This window comes from Dasypus novemcinctus, chromosome 11 (assembly GCF_030445035.2).
Source record: "Dasypus novemcinctus isolate mDasNov1 chromosome 11, mDasNov1.1.hap2, whole genome shotgun sequence".
In the NCBI taxonomy this organism is placed as follows: domain Eukaryota; kingdom Metazoa; phylum Chordata; class Mammalia; order Cingulata; family Dasypodidae; genus Dasypus; species Dasypus novemcinctus.
Window position 1 is genome coordinate 3,160,595 of NC_080683.1, and position 23,996 is coordinate 3,184,590.

General features: G+C 43.4%; 1 long non-coding RNA gene across 1 annotated transcript; it reads right to left on the reverse strand.

The window, feature by feature from the left end:
• Positions 1-2,665: 2,665 nt before the first annotated feature.
• Positions 2,666-23,765, reverse strand: LOC131280352 (uncharacterized). The gene is made up of 3 exons (XR_009187839.2): positions 23,012-23,765; positions 20,722-20,970; positions 2,666-6,206 (listed from the first exon to the last, which is right to left on the reverse strand). It is a non-coding gene; the product is annotated as an uncharacterized lncRNA (long non-coding RNA).
• Positions 23,766-23,996: the final 231 nt, after the last annotated feature.

Below are 23,996 nucleotides of genomic sequence, written 5' to 3' on the forward strand. Positions count from 1 at the left end.
TTATATTTGTCTTATATATGTGTCTGATTCCAGTATGTGGGTTCCAATAAAAATGGTTTAAAGCAAATGCTTTTTGTCTCAATGAAAATAGAACAAGATTTAGGGGAGTGAAAAATACTATTGTGCATATCCCTCTTTGCCCCTTTTTCCGAGCTCTCTGCATTATCATGCTTCTGTTAGGGGGTATTTAGGTTTCTAGTCATGCTAATAACAGTGCTGATGTACTGTTTAAATTCCAGAAGCAGAAGACTGAAATTGCAAAATGTCCAAAATTTTGGTGTGTCATGCAGTCCAGTTTATATTAATACTTCCAAGATCAGTGTTTTGAGATTTCCCTGTTTTCTCCATGCCTGCTGTCACCACCAGTTGCATCAGTTCATCTTTTAAAATTTGCTTGCTTGACATTGCAGTTTGCACAGCCAAACAAGTAGCATGAATATAATTTCTTACATTTTATTTTCCTATTTGCCATCTCTAGTTTGGTCTTCACTCCTTTATTACCAAATTTTTCCCTAACCTTAACCACTTTGACAATTTTCCTCCTTTATAGCCTTGCTAGGTAATGCTTTGAGATAGGGTCTGCCACTATCTGATCGAGGGTCCTTTACCTTCATTTCTTGGGCCAGATATGCCCTGAGTGTAGGGGAGGACAGGCTAGTGTGTCAAGCCCTCAGCATTGTTGCAAGTGTCAATCCTGTCATTCAAGTGGGTGGTTGTCGGGGGCCCTGAGGGGAGGAGGAGAGAAATAGAAGAGATGAAAGGGGTTAATTGGGGGGCAATGGAAGTGTTTTGCAATATCTTGCAATGATGGATACAGGCAATCTTATATTTTACCAAAAATTTATAAAAGTGCTGACCATGGTTAGCAGCTATGTGTCAATATTTGTACATCACGTATAAAAAGATTAATAGGGAAGGAGGAAATGGGAGGAGGTTGGGTATATGGGAGTCCCCTATATTCTGTATGTGACTTTAACCTAAAACTTCTTTGAAGGCATAATGAAAAAAAACACCATTTTTTAATACCCCAATTTTTTTTACTTTCGGTTTTTCTAAGTTATTATGTATTTTATTTTTTATGTTTAAAACTCATCTCATTTTCCTATTAATGGAATTTGGCGATATGTTAGGCTTCATTTCTGAAAAGGTTTGGATCACAGAGGGGTTCATCTATGGCAGGGGAGAAGCACTGGTGTGGGGTGTCATGGGGGATACGGGTGGGAGGGAGTTCACTTGGGCAGGCATATAGGGTACAGAAGATATGTTCAGATGTTCGTTGGGTATTGACACAGTGGGTAGAGACTGACAAGACAACTGAGGGAGTGCTTGGTTCCCATCTTGGATATCTCTGCTGCATTCCCCAATGGAACAACAATCTTCCAGTGCAGGGGCAATGACCAGTGAAAAAGGATGGTCCAATGATGGGCTCTTGATACAGAGACTATGTTTATATGCCTGTTGTGCTTGAAATTTCAACTAGGCCTAGAGCTGCAGGGTGCCTAAGAGTTACTCCAATGTGGCCACTCTCTAAGCCTAACTCAGCAAATAAATGCATTACCTATCCCCCAGCATGGGACATGACTCTTGGGGATGAACCTCTCTGGCCCTGAGGGATTACTGCCAAGCATCAGCTGGTGATGCAACTAGAAAAAGACCTTGAATAAAAGGGGGGAATGGTAAAGACAAATGAGTTTATATGGCTAAGAGACTTCAAAATGAGCTGGGAGGTCATCAGAGGGGTTGCACTTATGTACGTATCAGCAGTATCTCATAGACAGCCAAGGTAGATACTACCCCAGAGGTAGTGGTACTCCTGAGGGCTACAGAGACACCCAGGTCCTACAGTCCTGACATAAGGCCCCGGAGTTTGGGGCCTTGCCAGTGAGCCCTACTTTGGAATTTGTGCTCCTGAGTGTGACAGAGTTGGACTCAGATTTGACTTCTTTACACATGCCTCTTCTGTCCCTTTTTTTAAAAAGATTTATTTATTTCACTCCCCTTCCCCTCCGCCCCCATTGTCTGCTCTCTGTCCATTTGCTGTGTGTTCTTCTGTGTCTGCTTGCATTCTTGTCAGTAGCACCGGGAATCTGTGTCTCTTTTTGTTACATCATCTTGCTGCATCAGCTCTCCATATGTGTGTCACCACTCCTGGGCAGGTTGCACTTTTTTTTGCATGGGCGGCTCTCTTTGCAGGGTGCACTCCTTTGCACGTGGGGCTCCCCTAAGCGGGGGACACCCCTGCGTGGCAGGGCACTCCTTGTGTGCATCAGCACTGTGCGTGGGCCAGCTCACCACACTGTGCATGGGCCAGCTCACCACATGGGTCAGGAGGCCCTGGGTTTGAACCCTGGACCTCCCCTGAGGTAGGTGGACACTATCAGTTGAGCCAAATCTGCTTCCCTTTTCTGTCCCTTTTACTGAACCTGTGGTTGGTGCTGGGGTTGGTGTATGCCCAGGAGGCTAGAATCTCTGGGCTGTCTGTGTGCCAGCTGGGCCCTGAGCCTCTGAAACTGTAACTCCTATTCTCCAGTTCGTTGGACTTACCCAGGTCAGCTAACAAGGAGGTGAGGATAGTCAACCACTACACCAAGGAACCGAGAGAGTCTACAACCGCAAGCAGGAGAGTCCCCTCCATCAGCCATGTGGAATCTAAGCCCCTTCTCAATTTATTTTTTTAAGCAGTTTTATTGAGATATATTGCCATACAATAAAATCTATCCAAAGTGTATAATCAATAGCTTTTAGTATAATCATAAAGTTGTGATTACTCCAAAAAAGAAAAACTTCACACTCCTTAGCGTCACCTCTCAATTCCTCTATCCTTCCCTCACCCTACCTAAACTCTAATTCAATCTTTATAAATTGATTTATATTTACATTTTATATAAATGCAGTCATACAATATGTAGTACTTTGTGTCTAGTTTCAATTAGCATGTTTTTTTTTGTGATATTAACATCTTGTAGTATTAACATATATTTGCTCAGTTTCAAGGAAAAACAGTCATAGATGCAATATTACCCATACTCATATTTCACAAGAGGTTTTGCTATGTTATACAGTCCATGTTACCTTTTTTAGCTTTCCTTTTCGTAGTTTACAGGACCTAGACTTTCCCTTTCAATCACTATTATACCCGTATAATAGCACTGCTAGTTACATTGTTGTGCTGTCACCTTTTCTATTCATTTTCAAAGATTAACACACATCCTTTTTACCAATTTTGCATGAAGTTAACCCTCAGCTTGCCATTCTCTAGCCTCTTTTTTTTCTTCCTAATTGCTCTAGCTAGAACTTCTAGCACAATATCGAATAACAATGGTGAGAGTGAGCATCCTTGTCTTGTTCCTAATCTCAGTGGGAAAGCTTTCGATCTTTGACCATTGAGTACAATGCTACTTGCAGGTTTTTCATATATGCACTTTACCTTATTGAGAAAGCTTCCTTCTATTCCTATTTTTTGGAGTGTTTTTTATCTATAAAGAGTGCTATATTTTGTCAAATGCCTTTTCTGTGTCACAAGGATCATGTGATTTTTCTTCAATTTATCAGTGTGGTTTATTACACTAATTGATTTTCTTGTGGTGAAGCACTCTTGCATACCTGGGATAAAACCCCCTGGTCGGGGTGTGTAATTCTTTTAATGTGCTTTTGGATTCAGTTAGCAAGTATTTTGTTAAAGATTTTTGCATCTATATTCATTAGATACATTGGTCTGTAATTTTCTTTTTTCATAGTATCTTTATCTGGTTTTGATATTTGGGTGATGGTGGCTTTCTAGAAGAGTTTGGTAGTGTTCCTTTCTGTTCAATTTTTTGGAAGAGCTTGAGCAAGACTGGTATTAGATTGTCTTTGAATGATTGGTAGAATTCACCTGGGCTTTTCATCTTCGGGAGGTTTTTGATGACTTAATCTCTTCACTTGTGATTGGTCTGTTGAGGTCTTCTGTTTCTTCTAGGGACAGTGTAAGTGTTCATGGGTTTTTAGGATTTGCCATTCTCATCTGCATTGTCTAGTTTTTTGCATTCCTAGTATCCTCTTATGGTCTCTCATTTCTGCGGGGTCCGTGGTAATGTCCTCCCCCTTCATTTCTGATGTTATTGATTTGTGTCTTCTCTCTCCTTTTTAACTTATTGAAGTATATCGCTCATACATAAACATGCATAAACAATAAGTGTATAGTAATAGCTGTGAACTTATAAAATAAACATACATAACACCATACAGGGCTCTCATACCTCATCCTACCAGCAATACCTTGCATTGTTGTGAAACACTTTAAACTAATGGTTAAAAAGCATCCTCAAAATATTACTACTAGCCAAAGTATCTTACATTTGGTGTATTTTTCCCCCAACCCACCCTATTATTATTATATCATTTATAAATGAACATACATAAACAATAAGTGTGTAGTAAACATTGTGAACTTACAAAGCAAACGTATAACATCTTACAGGGGTCCCATACATTACCCACAACCAACACCTTGCATTATTGTGAGACATTTGTTACAAATTATGAAAGAATATCATCAAAATCTTACTACTAACTATAGTCCATATCTTACATTTAATGTATTTTCCCCCAGCCCACCTATTATTTTTTAAAATATAGTTTTATTGCAGAAGTTGTGAACTTACAAAAAATCATGCACATGTGCAGAATTCCCATACAACACTCCTCTATCAACACACCACACCATGACTGAACATTTGTTACAGATTAAGAGATAATATCATCAGACTATTCCCACCAACCATGGTCCACAGTGTACATTTGGCATACTTTTCCATATTTCCCCATTATCAACACATTACATCTTTGGCACAGATGCACGAATATTACAGTATTGCTGTTAACCACAGTCCATAGGCCACTCCAGTTGTATCTTTCCCATGCTTCTCCACATTCCCACCACCCTGCAATAGTGATGTACATCTGCTCTAGCTCACAAAGGACACTCTTGCATCTGTACCATCAACCACAATTCTCATCCACCTCTGGGTTTACTGTATTATTCAGTCCCTAAGTTTTTCTCTAGCTTTCTTTCATTTGCCATTTATATCCCTAGACTACCCTTTCCAGACATATTCCCACTTATAAGCCAACTATTACTCACTATGTGTTACCATCAACTCTATACATTAACACACTTTTACGGTAAAGCTAATTAAAACTTCTACATACATTAAGCATCAGTAGTCATCTCAGCCCTCCTCTTATCTCCTTTAAGAATCCATCACCTCCACCAGGTCTTGATGTTTTCCTACATTTTCTTCTAGAAGCTTTATGGTTCTTGCTTGTGTATTTGGTTTTTGGTCCATTTTGAGTTAATTTTTGTATAAGGTATGAGAAAGCGGTCCTCTTTCTTTCTTTCGGTTATGCATAGCCAGTTCTCTCAGCATCATTTGTTGAATGGACTGTTCTCCCCGAGCTGGGTGAGTTTGACAGGCTTGTCAAAAAGCACTTGAGCTTTTTGTGCTGATAGCGCTCAAACAGACATGGTGACCATTCCTAAAACCTGCCGGACTTCCTGTAAGAAGTGCAGCAAGCACCAACCCCACGACGTGCCACAGTTCAAGACGGGCAAGGATTCTCTACATATCCAGGGAAAGCGTCATGACAGGAAGCAGAGTGGCTACGGTGGCACACTAAGACGGTTTTCTGGTAGAAGGCTGACACTGCAAAGAAGATTGGGCTGAGGCTCGAATGCGTCGAGCCCGACTGCAGCGCTAAGAGGATGCTGGCTATTCAGAGATGCAAACACTTTGAACTAGGGGGAGACTAGAAGAGAACGGGCCAAGCGATCCAGTTCTAAGCTTTGTCTTTTGTTATGATGATAAAATCTTGAGGTAATGGTGAAAAAAAAATCATTTGAGAGGAGCAGGTATGGCTCAACCACTCGGAAGCCTGCCCACCACATAGGAGGTCCTGGGTTGAAGTCCAGGTCACTCCTGAAAGAAGATGGGCAGAAGCCGCCTGCTGCCGCAACAGAGCTCGGCGCTGTCCCCATCCCAACAGAGCTAGATGCACCCTCGCCACAGCACGCAGAGGCCACAAGCCAGCAGACGCCACAGCCCACAGGGAGCGGATGTGGCTCAGGCTGTGGGTCACTCCCCTCTCATGTGGCAGGTCCTGGAGTCAGTTCCTCATGCCTCCTGGAGAAGGTGAGCAAACAATGAGCAGACAGACGAGAGCTCCATCTGGGGGTGGGGGGATAAATAAAATAAAGTAAGAAAAATCACTTGACCAGGGAAGTGGATGTGACTCAAATGATTGAGCTCCCACCTACCACATGGGAGGTCCTGGGTTTGGTTCTGGGTGCCTTCTGGAGAAGACGAGCAAGACAGGAGCTAGCTTCATGGGCTGGCCCAAGATGACGAAACAAAGAGATAAAGAGGAAGCACAGTGAAAGACAAAAAAGCAGGGCGCAGACGTGGCTCAAGCTCCCTCCCACATGGGAGGTCCCAGGTTCAATTCCCAGTGCCTCCTAAAAGAGCAGACACAGAGAGCACACAGCAAATGGACACAGAGAACAGTGATTGCAAACAACGAGGGAGTCAGGAATACATAAAAATAAAAAAATCTTTAAAAAAAAATCACTTGACCATAGATGTGAGGATCTGTTTCTGGACCATCAATTTGGTTCCGTTGGTCTATATGTCTGTCTTTATGTCAGGCCCATGCTGTTTTTACCACTGTAGTTAGGCAGTATGATTTAAAGTCCAGAAGTGAGAGTCCCCAACTTTGCTTTTCCTTTTTAAGATGGTTCTGACTATTCTGGACCATTTGCCCTTCCAAATAAATTTGATAATCATGTGTTCCATTTATTTTAAAAATGCTGGTGGAATTTTTATAGGGAGAGCATCGAATCTGTTTTATCAATTTGGGTAGCATTGATATCTTAATGATATTTTTAAAATTTTATTTATGTATTTATTTTAAAGAAATGTAGATTACACAAATATTACATAAAAAATATAGGAGGGACGTGGATTTGGCTCAACTGATAGAGTATCCACCTACCACATGGGAGGTCCAGGGTTCAAACCCAGGGCCTCCTGACTTGTGTGATGAGCTGGCCCACATGCAGTGCTAATGCGCACAAGGAGTGCCGTGCCACACAGGGGTGTCCCCCACTTAGGGGAACCCCACGTGCAAGGAGTGCACCCCGTAAGGAGAGCCACCCAGAGCCAAAAAAGTGTAGCCTGCCCAGGAGTGGTGCCGCACACATGGAGAGCGAATGCAGCAAGATGATGCAATGAAATGAGACACAGATTCCAGATGCTGCTGACAAGAATACAAGCGGACACAGAAGAACACACAGCGAATGGACACAGAGCATACAGCTGGGGGGGGGGGCAGGTAGGAGGGTGGGGAGGGGAAGAGAAATAAATAAAAAATAAATCTGTAAAAAAATATATAGGAAATTCCCATATGCCCCACTCCCTCCCCCTCCTACACTTTCCCACATTAACAACATCCTTCATGAGTGGGCTACATTTGTTACAATTGATGAACACATATTGATGCATTGCCACTAACTGTGGATTATAGTTTACATTATAGTTTATACTCTGTTCCACGCAGTTTTGTAAGTTATGACAAAATATATAATTACAAGGTATCCATCACTGCAACATCATGCAGGACAATTCCAATTTCCCAAAAATGCCCCCGTATTACATCTATTTTTCACTCTCCCTCCCCTCAGAGCCTCTGGTGGCCACTGCCTTTAGAGCAATGATACAAATTCTTCCACTGCTAGAATAGCAGTAAGTCTATAGTAGAATAATAGTAAGTCTAATTTAGTCCATTGTTCACTCCCCAATCCTGAGGGGTCTGGGATGGTGATGTCCACTCTGACTCTAATTGAGAGGGGGCCATGATCCCATGGGGCAGATGGATGGAACTATCTTGCTTGACGTTGCAGATTCTCTCTTTTCCTTGAGATGGGCATTGTCCAACATCATCACCTTGTTGGTTGTCCTGGGTGAGTCCAATGAACTGGAGAGTAGATGTTGCAACTCTGCTGAGATTCAGGGACCAGCTGGCACATGGACGGACCAAAGATTTATTAAGTCTCTTGGACATATACCTATCAAGTCTCGTACTAACTATAGGTTCAAATAGAAGGGGCAGAAAAGCCACGTGTAGGGAAACCACAAATGAGTCCAACCCTGTCACCCTGGGGAGCGTAACGTCCAAGGTAAGGCCCACTGGCAGGGCGCCAAACTCCTGAGCTGTCTGCCCTGCCCACAGGGTCTGGATGTCTCCAGAGCCCTCAGGAACCCCGCTACTTGAGGCAATATTTACTGTGGCAGTCAATGGGATCCTACTGAGACTTGTATAGTGTAACCTCTGACTTAATGATATTTAGGCTTCCAATCTGTGAGCATGGAATGTTTTTCCAATTATTTAGGTCTTTTTAAATTTGACAATGTATTGTAGTTTTCTGAATACAAGTGCATTACATCATTGGTTAAATTTATTCCTAAATATCTGATAGTTTTTTTTTTTTTTTAAAGATTTATTTATTTCCCCTCCCCTCCCCCGGTTGTCTGTTTTCTGTGTCTTTTTGCTGCGTCTTGTTTCTTGTTTCTTTGTCCGCTTCTGTTGTCGGCAGTGTGGGCGGCGCCATTCCTGGGCAGGCTGCTCCCTCCTTCGCGCTGGGTGGCTCTCCTTATGGGTGCACTCCTTGCGCGTGGGGCTCCCCTACGCAGGGGACACCCTGCGTGGCGCGGCACTCCTTGCGCGCATCAGCACTGCGCATGGGCCAGCTCCACACGGGTCAAGGAGGCCCGGGGCTTGAACCGCGGGCCTCCCATGTGGTAGACGGACGCCCTAACCACTGGGCCAAAGTCCGTTTCCCCTGATAGTTTTATTCGATATTGTAAATGGATTTCTCCCCCTGACTTCCTCCTCAGATTGTGCATTACTGGCATCTTTTTAAAAAGATTTATTTATTTATTCTCCTTCCCCTCCTCCTTATTTTTGCTATTTTTGCTGTCTCTGTTGTCTTCTCTTCTCATTTTTTCTCCTCCAGGATTCACCGGGATTCAATCCTAGAGATCCCCTATGTGGAGAGAGGTTCCCTGTCAATTGCGCCACCTCAGCTCCTGGGCTCTGCTGCACTTCACCCTGACTCTCCCCTTGTCTCTCTTCTGATGTGTCATCATCTTGCTGCGTGGCTCACTCACACGGGCACTGGCTCGCCATGTGGGCCTGCTTTCTTGTGGCAATCAGCTCATAATAGGTTGGTTTGAAGGGAAGGCACCACAGAACTTACAGAAATAAAGGACAGAAAGATCTCTCTTTCACAAGAGAGAAGATAAAGATGGGACCAGGGGACTCACAGCTTCTAGAAATGAAAGCCTCGACCCTAGTTTCCACCTCGTATTTATTGGAAACTACCAAGCAGCTGTTTTCTACTGGAACTGCATCATCTATAATAGGGAACAACTGCAGCATCTGACAACTGTAACATCATGATAGAACAGAACAAACTCTTCTTTTTCACCAGGAGGCCCCAGGGATCAAACCTGGGTCCTCCCATATGATAGGCAGAAGCTCGATCACTAGTCACATCCGCGTCCCACTAGTGCCTTTTAAAGTTATTTCATCTGATGTAAGTATAGCTACTTTGGCCTTTTTTGTTGTTGTTACTGCATACATGGAATATCTTTTTCTAGCCTTTTACTTTCAATCTATTGGTACCCCTGGGTCTACGGTGAGTCTCTTGCAGACAGCATATAGATGGCTCACATTTTCTTATCCATTCAGCCGCCGTGTCTTTTTTAAAATTCCCTCCACCCTTGAGCTTGCTTGCTTTCTGCTCTGTGTCCATTCACTGTACGTTCTTCTGTGTGTCTGTATTTTATTTTATTTATCACCCCCCACACACCCCCATACCCCCCCGCAGCTTGCTTGTTGTTTTTTGCTCTCTCTGTCCATTTGCTGCATGCTTTTCTGTGTGTGTTTTTTTTTTACTGGTCTCCCTTTTGTTGCATCACCTTGTTGAGTTGGCTCTTTGCGGCGCTTGCGGACTGGGAGGCACTTGCAGTGCTTGTGGGCCAGTGGCTCCCCGTGGCATGCAGGTGAGCCTGCCTTCACAAGGAGGCCCTGGGACGTGAACCCAGGGCTTCCCAATTAGTAGACGGGAGCCCAACTGAGCCACAGCTGCTTCCCAGCCTGTGTCTTTTGCTTGGGGAGTTTAAGACATTTACATTCCTTATTATTACTGTAAAGGCAGTTCTTATTTCACCCATTTTGACCTTTGGGTTTTATCTGTCATATTTTATTTTCACCACTCTTTTGAGACTTTTTATTTTATTTTTTTTATTTTTAAAGATTTATTTGTTTACTTATTTATTTATTTATCTCCCCTCCCCCACCACCCTGGTTGTCTGTTCTCTGTGTCAATTTTGCTGTGTCTTCTTTGTCCGCTTCTGTTGTTGTCAGCGGCATGGGAATCTATGTTTCTTTTTGTTGTGTCAGTTCTCCGTGTGTGCCGCACCATTCCCGGGCAGGCTGCACTTGCTTTTGTGCTGGGCAGCTCTCCTTACGGGGTGCACTCCTTGCGCATGGGGCTCCCCTACGCGGGGAACACCCCTGCGTGGTAGGGCACTCCTTGCATGCATTAGCACTTTTTGTGGGCCAGCTCCACACGGGCCAAGGAGGCCCGGGGTTTGAACTGTGGACCTCCCATGTGGTAGGCGAACGTCCTAACCACTGGGTCAAGTCCACTGCCTCTTTTGAAACTTTGTTACTTTTACTGATCTCTTTTTTTTTTAAGATTTATTTTTATTTGTTTTTCCTTCCCCCTCATTGTTTGCACTTGCTGTCTGCTCATCTTTTTTTTTTAGGAGGCATGGGGAAACGAACCTGGGAACCTCCCATGTGGGAACGAGGCACCTAACAGCTTGAGCCACATCTGCTCCCTGTTTGTTGCCTCTCATTGTGTTTCCTCTCTGTGTCTCTTGCTTGCGACATCTCACTGTGTCATTTTGTTGTGTCATCTTGTTGCATCAGCTCACCATGCCAGCCCATAGTGTCAGCCTGCTGTCTTGTGCATCTTCTTTAAGAGGCACCAGGAACTGAACTTAGGACCTCATGTGTGGTAGGTGGGAGTCCATCTGCTTGAGCCACACCTGCTTCTATTATTGATATAATCTTCATTTCTAGATTCTCTTCCAAGCCTCTCTCTCCTGTCTTTTCTTTTTAGACTGTACATACCCTTTAGTATTTCCTGCAAACTGGTTTCTTGGTTACAAAGCCTCTCAATTTCCATTTATCTGAGAATATTCTAAACTTGTCTTCATTTTTGAAAGACAGTCTTGCTGGATATAAGATTCTTGGCTGGAAGTTTTCCTCTTGCAGTATCTTAAATATATCATACCCCTGTCTTCTTGCCTTCATGGTTTCTGATGAGAAAGCAGCCCTTAATCTTACTGGGTATACCTTATATGTTGTGCAATTGCTTTTCTCTTGCTGCTCTCACAATTCTTTCTTTGTCTTTGGCATTTGACATTCTGATTAGTATGTGTCTTGGAGTTGGCCTATTCAGATTTATTTGGATGGGAGTATGTTGTGCTTCTTGGACATGGATATCTATGTCCTTCACTAGAGTTGGGGAATTTTCTAACTTTATTTCTTCAAATATTCCTTCTGCTCCTTTTCCCTTCTCTTCTCCTTCTGAGACACCTGTGACACGTATGTATGCACATCTCTTGCTGTTGTTTATATCCCTGAGAACTTGTTCAATTTTTTCCCATTCTGTTCTCCATCTGTTCTTTTGTATATTCATTTTCAGAGGCCATTTCTTCAAGCTCACCAATCATTTCTTCTGTCTCCTCAAATCTTCTATTATATGAGTCCAGTGTATTTTTAATTTCATTTATTGCATCTTTCATTTCTGTAAGATGTGCTATTTTTCCATGTATGCTTTCGAATTCTTTGTGCTTATTCACTGTCTTCTTAATATCCTTAATCTCTTTAGTCATTTCTTTGAATTTATTAAGGAGAGTTCTTTGAACATCTGTGATTAGTTGTCTGAACTCCTTTATGTCATTTGGAGGCTGATCTTGTTCCATTAACTGGGCCATATCTGCCTGTTTCTTGGTGTGGATTATAATTTTTTTGTTGGTGTCTTGGTATCTGGCTTCCTATTTATTCTGGGTGCAGTTTCTCTCTTTAACTTAAGGCTTTTCTTGCCCTTCTCTCATCTCCTTTGCCAGGAGTAGGGATAGAGCTACAGCTGTACTTAATAATCCAAGTCGTGCAGGCCTAGACTGTAGTTGCCCAGTGAGACTGATGAAGCTTCATACCCGTTCTCCCCTATCTGGGGTGGGGATGGAGGAGCTACAGGTGTGGGCAGCAATCTATGTTATGTGAGTACAAGATGATCACAGTTGCCCAGGTAGATTTCCGACTATTCAGTCTATGCCAGCCAAATGTTCCTGCAGTTATCCAGAAAGGCTGGTGCAAGGCTTACCAGCTTCCTCCCTGCTAGAGGTGGGTGAAGACTAGGCTAGGGCTGTAGTCTGATCTGGGTGAAAGGAATGGGTTGCTACCTTCACTGTGATTTTTCAATCAGCCCTGCTTCCACTCATGCTGGGGTCAAAATGGCGACTACTAGCCTCTTTCCAACTTAGACAGGTTCAAACTTTAGCTGTTCTTAGGGTTATACTTTAGCCAGTTGAATTTACTAATCATTAGCTGTAGTTCATGGCCAACTGTCTCTCCCTTCTCTGTTTTTAGGAAATGGAGCTTCAGGGTGGCTTGTGCCATGAGTAAGATGATCACCAGCCTCCACAGCTTGGCCTGTATTTTCCTGGAGAGGTTGGCGCAGGTCCCCCCAGCTTCCTCCCTGATGGAGGTGGGGCTGGGGCTTATGCTAAAGCTGCAATCTGACCTGGATGGAAAGAAGTTGAGTCTGTCCACTTCCCCTCATATCAGGGGCAGAGTTAAAATGGCAGCTCCCAGTCTCTTTCTGACTTGGACAGGTTCAGAGTTTAGCTGTTCTTAGGTTATACTTTACCTCACTGAATTTACTCATCAGTAGCTGAAGTTGGTGCCCAACGTCTCTTCCTCCCCTGTTTTTGGGAAGTGGAGCTTCCAATTCCAGCCATAGAATAGCTCCTGAGGCAGCTTGTGCTGCCAGTGGAGGATGGGCACCAATCTTGTTGCATGGAGTGCCCTACTTATGAATCTTTTTTGCACATGAGCAGTCTCCTCCTTCCATTCCTTTAAGGATGCTGCAGGATGCTCTTCTGGTCTCCTGGAGCCCCCAAGCAGGTGCATTAGATAGCTCTGGGTGATTACTAACTTCCCTGTAGCACAAGCTGACTCTAGGAGTTCCTTTCTGTGCCGCCATCTTGCTGGTTGTTCCTCTCTTTTTCTCTTTGTCAGTCTAGCTGAGAGTTTGTCAATTTTATTGATCTTCTCAAAGAATAAATTTTTGGTTTTGTTGATTCTATTTTTTTTTTTTTTTGTTCTCAATTTCATTTATTTCAGCTCTAATCTTTGCTATTTCTTCTCTAACCTCTTTCTTTTTTTTTGGTGATCTATATTCAAGTTATTAACCCCATGTGTTTACACAATATATTTAGTTCATAATAGTGCAATCATAACTATTTGTCCTTTCATGTCTGGCTTTTTTCACTCAATGTGATATTTAGTCTTCCAATCCATGAAAAGAGAATATCTTTCCATTTGTTTTAAGTTTTCATTGCTTTCTTTAAGAATTGTTCTGCAGTTTTCTGCATATAGGTCCTGTACTTCTTTGGTTAAATTGATTCCTAGATATTTGTTGCTATTGTAAATAGAGTTTTTCCCCTGATTTTCTCCTTAGATTGTTTAGTACAGAAACTTTGTTTTCTGCATGTTGATCTTGTATCCTGCCACTTTGCTGAACTTTATTTTCTCAAGTAGCTTTGTTGTAGACATATCAGAATTTGTAAATATGGGATCATGTCATCACAAATAGTGAGAGTTTTACTTCCTCCTTTCCCTTTTGGATACATTTTATTTTATTTTTTTCTGGTCTAATTGTTCCACATAGAGCTTCTAGCACAATGTTGGATAATTTTGGTGACTGTGGGCATCCTTGTCTTGTTCCTGATTGTGGCAATTTGATATTATTTTATGAATCCCCCAAAAAAGAAAGATTATGTTTGTAAACTGGTCTGTTCCTCTGGGTGTGATACCCTTTGATACATTAGATTCAGCTGACATGTCTTGGTTAAATTACCTGTTAAGATTAGAGCTTGATTTGACCAGGTTGTGACTCAGGTTTGAGTCCCTGCCCCCTTGGTGGGGGCTGATATAAACAGATACTCACAGAAGAAGACACAGAAGAGGAAAGAACTTGGTCATTTTGGTCCTGCCATGGAACAGAAAGGAGAAGGTTCAAACAGCTAAAGCACCAGGAAGAGAGAGAGCTCCATAGATGGCAGAAGAAGAGACAAAGAACATTGTCAGTTTTGATCCTGGAACCCCAGGGAGAAATGAGCTATTTGCCTGACAGTTTGCAGCTAAGCAGCTGAGCAGGCCTGGAAAGAAAGCCCTATGCCAGACTGATACAGGAACCCCTGAGAGACGAGCCCTTTGCCAACCTACAGCTGGGATCGGAAGAAGCTGGGCCCACAGTCTTAAGAGAAGAAGGAAGGAGAGACCAGGCAGAGATTGCCCTCCATCTTGCTTCGACATGTGGCAACTGACTTTGGTGAGAAAGCTGCCTTGATTTGGACTCTTTAAGGCCTTGTAAATGTAAGATTCCACCCCAAATAAATATCCTTTATAAAAGCCAATAAATTTCTGGTACTTTGCATCAGCACCCCTTTGGCAGACTAATATTCTGATCTTAGAGGGAAAGTTGGCTGTGGGTTTTTCATATATGCCTTTTATCATATTCAGGAATTTTCCTTCCATTCCTATCTTTCTAAGTGTTTTTATCAAGAAAGAATGCTGAACATTTTTTCATGTTTTTTTTTTTTTGCCATTGGTATTTCTTTTTTGGACAAATGTCTATTCAAGTCTTTTGCCCATTTTTAAATTGGGTCATTTGTCTTTTTATCATTCAGTTATTACATGTCTTTATATATCCTGGATAGTAAACCCTTATCTGACATGTGATTTCCAAATATTTTCTCCTATTGAGTTGGCTGCCTTTTCACCCTTTTGACAAAGTCCTGTGAGGTGCAAAAGTGTTTAATTTTGAGGAGATCCCATTTATATGTTTTTTCTTTTGTTGCATGTGCTTTGGGTGTAAGGTCCAAGAAACCACAGCCTCTTCCATTTTGAGTTGATTCTTGTATAGGGAGTGAGATAGGGGTCCTCTTTCATTCTTTTGGTTATAGATATCCAGTTGTCCCAGCACCATTTGTTGAAGAGACTGTTTTGTCCTGTTAACATGAACTTGGTAGGTTTGTCAAAAACCAGTTGACTCTATAGGTGAGGGTTTATTTCCAGGTTCTCAATTCTTTTTTTTTTATTAATATTTTATTTATTTATCTATTTATTTATTTCTCTCCACTCCACCCCCCCCCAGTTGTCTGTCCTCTGTGTCTATTTGCTGCATGTTCTTCTTTGTCCGCTTCTGTTGTTGTCAGTGGCATGGGAATCTGTGTTTCTTTTTGTTGTGTCATCTTGTGTCAGCTCTCTGTGTGTGCGGCGCCATTCTTAGGCAGGCTGAACTTTCTTTCATGCTGCGTGGCTCCTTACGGGGCACACTCCTTGCGCATGGGGCTCCCCCATGCAGGGACATCCTTGCATGGCAGGGCACTCCTTGCGCGCATCAGCACTGCACGTGGGCCAGCTGCAGACGGGTCAAAGAGGCCCGGGGTTTGAACCGCAGACCTCCCATGTGGTAGACGGACGCCCTAACCACTGGGCCAAGTCTGCTTCCCAGGTTCTCAATTCTATTCCACTGATCGATGTATCTATTTTTATGCCAGTACCATTCTGTTTTGACCACTGTATATGTAGGCATACGTTTGTATATGTTTCAAGGCCAGGCAGTGAAATTCCTCCCAAGTTGCTTTTCTTTTTTAGAATGCTTTTGGCTATTCAGGTGCACTTTCCCTTCCAAGTGAATTTGGTAATTGCCTTTCCTAATTTTGTAAAGTAAGTTGTTGGGATTTTGATTGATATTGCATTGAATCTATAAACCAGTTGTAAGACTGACATCTTCACAATATTTATTCTTCCAATCTATGTACACAGAATGTCTTTCCACTTGTTTAGGTCTTTTAAAAACATTTTTAGCATTATTTTGTAGTTTTCTGCACATAGGTCTTATACTTCTTCGGTTAAATTAATCCCTAGGTATTTGAGTCTTTTTCTTTCTATTGAAAATGGAAATTTCCCCCTAATTTCCTCCTCAGATTGTTCAGTACTAGTGTACAAAAACATTACTGATTTTTGTGTTGATCTTGTTTCCTGCCACTTTGCTAAACTCATTTATTAGCTCAAGATACTACATTGTGGATGCTGAAAGATTTTCTAAGTAGAGGATCATGTCATTCACAAAAGTGAGAGTTTTACTTCCTCTTTTCCTATTTGGATGCCTTTAATTTTTTCTTCTTGTCTAATTGCCCTAGCTAGAACTTCTAGTACAATATTGAATAACAGTGGTGACAGTGGTCATTCTTGTCTTGCTTCCTATCTTGGAAAGCTTTCAAGTTCCCCATTGAGTATGATATTGGCTGTGGGTTTTCATATATGCCTTTTATCAGATTGAGGAATTTTCCTTCTATTCCTATCATTTGAAGAGTTTTTATCAAAAAATCGTGGTGGATTTTGTTGAATGCCTTTTCTACAGTGATTGAGATGATCATCTGGTTTTTCTCCTTCAATGTGTCAATGCGGTGTATTACATTGATTGATTTTCTTATGTTGAACCAGCCTTACATACCAGGAATAAATCCCACTTGGTCATGACATATGTCTTTGGATATGCTGCTGGATTCGATTTGCAAGTATTTTGTCGAGAATTTGTGCATCTATGTTCATTAGAGAGATTGGGCTGTAATTTTATTTTCTTGCAGTATCTTTATCTGGCTGTGGTGTTAGGGTGATGCTGGTTTCAGAAAATGTGTTGGGTAAGTTTCCCCCCTCATCAATTTCTGGAAGAGTTTAAACAGGATTGGTGTTAATTCTTTTCAAAATGCTAGGTAGAATTCACCTGTGAAACCAACTAGTCCTGGGCTTTTCTTTGCTTGGAGATTTTTGATGATAGATTCAATCTCTTTAAATGTGATTGGTTTATTAAGTTCTTGTATTTCTTGTAGTGTCAGAAGAGGTTGTTTGTGCATTTCTAGTAATTTGTCCCTTTTATCTAGGTTGTCTAGTTTGTTGGCATACAGTTTCCCATAATATCCTCTTATGATTCTTTTTATTTCTGTGGGGTCAGTTATAACTTCCCCTCTTTCATTTCTGATTGTATTTATTTGCATCTTTTCTCTTTTTTTTTCTTTGTTAGTCTAGTTAAGGGTTTGTCAATTTTATTGATATTCTCAAAGAACCAGCATTTGGTTTTGTTGATTTTCTCTATTTTTGTTGTTGTTGGTGTTCTCAATTTCATTTATTTCTGCTCTAATCTTTATTTTTCTTTTCTTCTGTTTGCTTGGGTTTGGTTTGCTGTTCTTTTTCTAGTTTCTCTAGTCATTCAGTTAAATCTTTGAGTTTAGCTCTTTCTTCTTTTTTAATACAGGCATTTAGGGCTATAAATTTCCCTCTCAAGACTGCCTTTGCTGTTTCCCCTAAGTTGTTTTTTTTCTTTAAGATTTATTTTTATTTGTTTATTTCTCTTCCCTTCCCCCCCACCCTGCCCCACCCCGCCCCACCCCAGTTGTCTGTTCTCTGTGTCTATTTGCTGCGTCTTCTTCGTCCGCTTCTGTTGTTGTCAGCGCCACAGGAATCTGTGTTTCTTTTTGCTGCGTCATCTCGTTGTGTCAGCTCTCCATGTGGGCGGCGCCATTCCTGGGCAGGCTGCACTTCCTTTCGTACTGGGCGGCTCTCCTTACGGGGCGCACTCCTTGCGCGTGGGGCTCCCCTACCCAGGGGACATCACTGCGTGGCACAGCACTCCTTGTGTGCATCAGCACTGTGCATGGGCCAGCTGCACACGAGTCAAGGAGGCCCAGGGTTTGAACTGCGGACCTCCCATGTGGTAGACGGATGCCCTCACTGCTAGGCCAAGTCTGCTTCCCCTCCCCTAAGTTTTGATATGTTGTGTTTCTGTTTTCATTTGTCTCAATATATTTACTGATTTCACTTGCAATTTCTTCTTTGATCCACTGATTATTTAGGAGTGTGTTGTTCAGCCTCCACACATTTGTGATTTTTTTTCCCCATCTATTATTGATTTTCAGTTTCATTCCATTATGATTTGAGAAGGTACTTTGTATAATTCCAATCTTTTTATATTTATTGAGAACTGCATTGTGCCTTAACATGTGGTCTATCTTGGAGAAAGCACTTCTGTTGAGAAGAATGTATAACCTGCTGAGTTTGGATGCAGTGTTCTATATATGGCTGTTAGGTCTAACTCATTTATCATATTGTTTCCTTGTTGATCTTCTGTCTAGCTGTTCTAGCTAATGATAAGATTGGGGTGTTCAAGTCTCCAACAATTATTTCTCCCTTCAGTGTTCCCAGAGTTTGTCCATGTGTTTTGGGGCACCCTGGTTAGGTGCATAGATATTTATGACTGCTATATCTTCCTGCTGAATTGTCCCTTTTATTAATATATAATGGCCTTCTGTATCTCTTATAACTTTTCTGCATTTCAAGTCTGTTTTGTATGACAGTATTAGTATTGCTACAGTATTAGTATGCTCTTTTAACTAGTATTTGCATGGAGAATTTTTTTCCAATCTTTCACTTTCAGTCCGTTTGTATCTAAGTCTAAGAAGTGTTTCTTGTAAGCAGCCTATGGATGACTCATTTTTTTTTATCCATTATGTCAGCCTATATATTTTGATTGGGGAGTTTAATCCATTCACATGAAATGTTATTACTGTGAATGCATTATTTACTTCCACCATTTCCTTCTTTGGTTTTCATGTGTCATATCTTATTTTTTGTCTGTCTTTTTACTCCTTTGGTTATCCTTTCTGCTTTTCTTTCTTTTATACTCTCTTCCAAGTCTCTCTCCCTCCTGTCTTTTTCTTTCAGGCTCTCAGGTTTCCTTTAATGTTTCCTGCAACAAGGCAGATTCTTTTTTATGAAATATCTTAGTTTCTGTTTGTTCATTGATATTTTATAGTCACCTTCATATTTGAGGTACAATTTTGCTGCATAAACAATTCTTAGCTGGCAGCTTTTCTCTTTCAGTATCCTAATTGTATCATACCACTGTCTTTTTGCCTCCATGGTTTCTGATGAGAGATCTGCAGTAAGTCTTACCGGGTACTCCTTGTATGTGATGGTTTGCTTCTCACTTGCTGCTCTCAGAATTTTCTCTTCTCTTTGACCTTTGGCATTCTTATTGTATATGTGTCTTGGAGTAGGTCCATTTGGATTTATTCTGTTTGGGGTATGGTGTCCTTCTTGGACATGTAAGTTCATTTATTTTGTAAGAGTTGGACACTCCCGGCTATTATTTCCTGAAATGCTCTTTCTGCCCCTTTTCCCTTCTCGTCTCCTTCTGGAACTCCCATGACACTTAGGTTGTTGTATTTTGTGTTGCCATTCAACTCCCTGAGCCTCTGCTCAAATTTTTCCATTTTTCTGTCTCTCTGCTCTTTTCTGTCTTCAATTTCAGCTGTTCCGTCTTTTGTATCACTTATTCTTTCTTCTTTCGAGTCTGCTCTTGCATGCCTCTGTGTTTTTTTTTATCTCACTTATTGTGTCTTTCATTCCCATTAGCTGTTACTATTCTATTAGGATTTCAGATTCTTCTTTGTGCTTGCTTGATGTCTTCTTGATGTTGTTTATTTCTTTAGCCACATTGTCTCTCAACTCAGTTATTTGATTATGGAAATTTGTGTGTGTATTGTGAATTAGTTGTCCCAAATCCTGAGTCTCCTCTCGGGATTTGATATATTCCTTTTCTTGGGCCATGTCTTCCATTTTCTTACTATGGCTCATAATTTTTTGCTGATGTCTAGGCATCTGATTAGGATGGTAATCTACTCAGATGCTCGATTTCTTTCTCTTTTATAGGGATTTAGTGGCTGAAAGTTGTAACTGGTCCTCTTTGATTTCTTGGTTTAGCCTGGATCATTAGGATTCAGCTGCTCAAAACTGGGGTCTGGACCCAGTAATTGGTTGTAGACCTGCTTCCTAGGACCTTGGAGAGAGAGGATATAAATACCAGTAAGGGAAACGGACTTTGGCCCAGTGGTTAGGGGGGTCCGCGGTTCAAGCCCCGGGCCTCCTTGACCCGTGTGGAGCTGGCCCATGCGCAGTGCTGATGCGCGCAAGGAGTGCCCTGCTACACAGGGGTGTCCCCCGCGTAGGGGAGCCCCACGCGCAAGGAGTGCACCCATAAGGAGAGCCGCCCAGCGCGAAGGAGGGAGCAGCCTGCCGAGGAATGGCGCCGCCCACACTTCCCGTGTCGCTGACGACAACAGAAGTGGACAAAGAAACAAGACGCAGCAAAAAGACACAGAAAACAGACAACCGGGGGAGGGGAGGGGAATTAAATAAATAAAAATAAATCTTTAAAAATAAATAAATAAATAAATAAATACCAGTAAAAGCCTCTCTTACTTTTAATTTTCTCACATGCACTTCCTTGGTCTGGCAGCAGATGGTGTTCTTTGGCAGCCCGCTCAGTTCAATGCCTGGTCGGAGCGTGTTTGCTGCAACACGGACCAGATAAATGTGCTATAGGTTCCTGCCTGGAGGCTAAGAGCCTTGTAATTCAAACTTTCTCGGAGACAGTTCTCCAGCTTCTTTGGCAGCCCCCTCTCTTTTCCAGAGTAATTCCACTCCCCTGTGCGTCCTCAACAATCAGTCCTGGTAGAAAGAGAGATTTGGAGGATCAGATCTAGTTAGTCCCTGGTGACTCCCGAGGCAAACAATAGCTGGTCCCTCTCGACCTGGAGGTGCTGGTGGGACACAGCAGACCACGGTTGTCGGTCAATAGCTGAGTTAAACTTAGGCTGCATTTCTCACTCTCCCCTTTCCTGGTGAGGTGCATCCTCAACAGTCACCCCCAGTCAGAAGAATGGGAGATTGAGAGGGTCAGATCTCTGCAGTCCCTTGCCAGGTCCCTGGGCAAACAACGGCACAGAAGTGCTAGACACACAACAGCTCAAATTTGTTGGCCAAAAGCTGAATCAGCCTTAGTCTGTGTCCCTCTCTCTCCCCTTTCTGGGGAGGGGGACTCACGTGACCCCCTTTGTCCATCACTGCCAGCCAGAGGTCGGAGAATTCAAAGCTGTCTACTCTGAGGATATGCATGGGGAGATGGGCGGCCTCAGCTGCAGCTTTTACTCAGTTTTTCTGTTGAGATTCTTTTCCTTTGCCCCTCTCTCTTCTGGGTGGTGTCCAGCCTGCCCTTGGACAAACCCTAAAACATTTTTCTCATTCCATTTCTGCTTGTCCTCTATTTTTCTGGGCTAGAAGTGAGTCCTGTGTTTCTCTAATCCTCCATCTTCTTGGAAGTACTCTCCACTTAGGGTTTTTAATTGGATACTGAAGCATTATCCCCATTCCAGGGGGTCATTTTAGATGTCACAAGACTGAGGACATGACCGTGCCTCTTTTTTTAACAGGGACATTACATTTCAGTGGGTGGGTCTGGAGGAGGTGGGTTCTGGCAATGCCTAGGAGTGGGCCTCCCAAGTGGTCAGGTAGAGGAAGCCAGGCTGCGGGCTGCTGGTTGGATGCTGTCTGTTGTCTTAGAGTGGGCAGGGGAACCAGATGGAAAAAGGCTAAGTTTACATGAAGAGTGAGGTGAGGGGGAAGTTGGTGCCCTTTCTCTGTTAAAATCGGTGCCTTTATCACCATCCCCAAATACTCAAGGGTGAGGAATGAACAAACCCAGGTGGGTAAGGCAACCATGGACAAAGTAAACTTGTTAATATTGTAGTAATGGAAGAACACGTAACACTGATATAAAGATATTGGTCACCAGAGGTTCTGCGGGGAGGGGGAGGGAATAATAGGTGGAAAAGGCGATTTTTAGGGCACTGGAATTAAGTGTAAACCACAATGTAAACTATAGACCTTGGTTAGTAGCAATGCTTCAACGTTTATTCATCAATTGTATCAAAAGTATACCACGCTATTGTGAGATGTTATTGACAGGTGAAGATGGGGGAAGGGGAGGGGTGGGCTATATGGGAATCCCTTATACTTCCGATGTAACTTTTCTGTAATCTAAAACCTCTTTAAAAATAAAATTTATTAAACTGAAAAAAAAAGTGTTGCCTTTGATACCCATGCCAGTTACTTCCAAATCCCTCCACCTGGAGACAGGCTTTAAACATTACACATTTGATTATTCTCTTGCTCTGCCCTTATTCTTCTTTTTAAAAAAATTCTTATGGTAACCCTAACATAGAAAACAGGAGTCAGAGAGTAAAATGTCAGCAGAGTGCACCTGTCACTGTCAGGAGTCCGTGCGTCCTGGCCGTTGGACTCCATCTGCCCAGTCCTATGGCAGGCAGATCCTCCTACAGAGCAGGTGACATCTGGTTAGGGAGCTTAAAGTCATTAAACACTTCAATCATATGCAACCTACTGATTTCCTACCACTGAACTTAAACCCACAAGACCTCAAGCTCCTTAACTCTGCCTTGTGTCCTGGCTTGTCTGTGGCTATATCTCTTGCAGTCAGCACAATGTCTGGCACATGCATATTATAACAGAAAATGAATAAATACATTTATTTGAATGTATTATGTAACCAAGTAGATCTGTGAAAAAAGTGGGAGAGACTGTTCATACCAACATTCTAGTCCATGTGGCAATTTTATTTTCCATTTAAAATGAATAAATTGGCCTTCCTAATTAAAAAGAAAATTCTCACGTTTGGTGTCAGTTTTGTCACCTGTATCCTTGAGCCAAGGGCCACGGTGTCATCTCCGACTTCCTCTTCTGTCCTCCACGTTCTGACGGTGTCTCCCTGAGCACATCTTTCTTCGCCCTCGCAGCCTTGGCTTTGGCCTGGACCCCGCGCTCTTGCTTGGCCGGTTCCCGCAGCCTCCGGTGACTTTCCTGGCCAGCTTGCAGGAGCGGAGCAGCTGACGGGCATGCGGCCTGGCACCCGGTTAATGCCGGTCAGTGAGTCACAGGCGCCCACGAGGCCCTGCCACCTTTCTTCTCCCCCACCCCCTTTTGGTCAGTAAAATAATTTAATGGGAAACGGGGGGAAAGAACAGAGCTTGCTGAGAAACGGGGGAGGATGGAAATACGCAGGGCGAGCTGGGGGGGGTCTTCAGGGAGAGAGCGCAGAGCTGGCTCGCGGGTCACCTTTTCAGCCATTCATTATTCCCCCCCTTGCTAACGTGTGGGGCGGGGCCCGGCTGTTTGCTGCTCTGATTGGCCACCCCGCCCGTCAGTTCCCAGGGGGCCCAATGGCAAGGCCCCTTGAGGGGCCCGGGCTCTCCCTTGACCCGGAAGGAGATCTCTTCCCAATGGCCCTCCCGGGGCCCTTCCTGCGCCTCCTGGGCCGTTCCCTCAGGGGCTCCAGGGCCCCCGGCCTGGCCCGTCCTCCCTGTCCAGGGCTAAAAGCCGCATGGGCGGCCTCCGCAGGCCCTGCGCGCACACGGGCCGCGCGCGTCCTCACGCCGGCTCTGGCCCTCGGGCGCTGGGCAGGCGGGACAGGGCGCGAGGACTTCCTGCGCGGCCAGAGCCGCGGCCCGCCCTCTCGGGAGCGCGCGCCCGCCCGCCTCCCGCCCGCCTCCCGCCCGCCGCCCGCCCGCCCCGCGCCGCCCGCCCGCCCCGCGCCGGGCTCGCGGGCTCCCGCTCCCGCGGCCCTCTGCCTCTGCCGCCTGAGCTCGCGGGGCGGCGGCCCCGGCCTCGCCTCCGCGCAT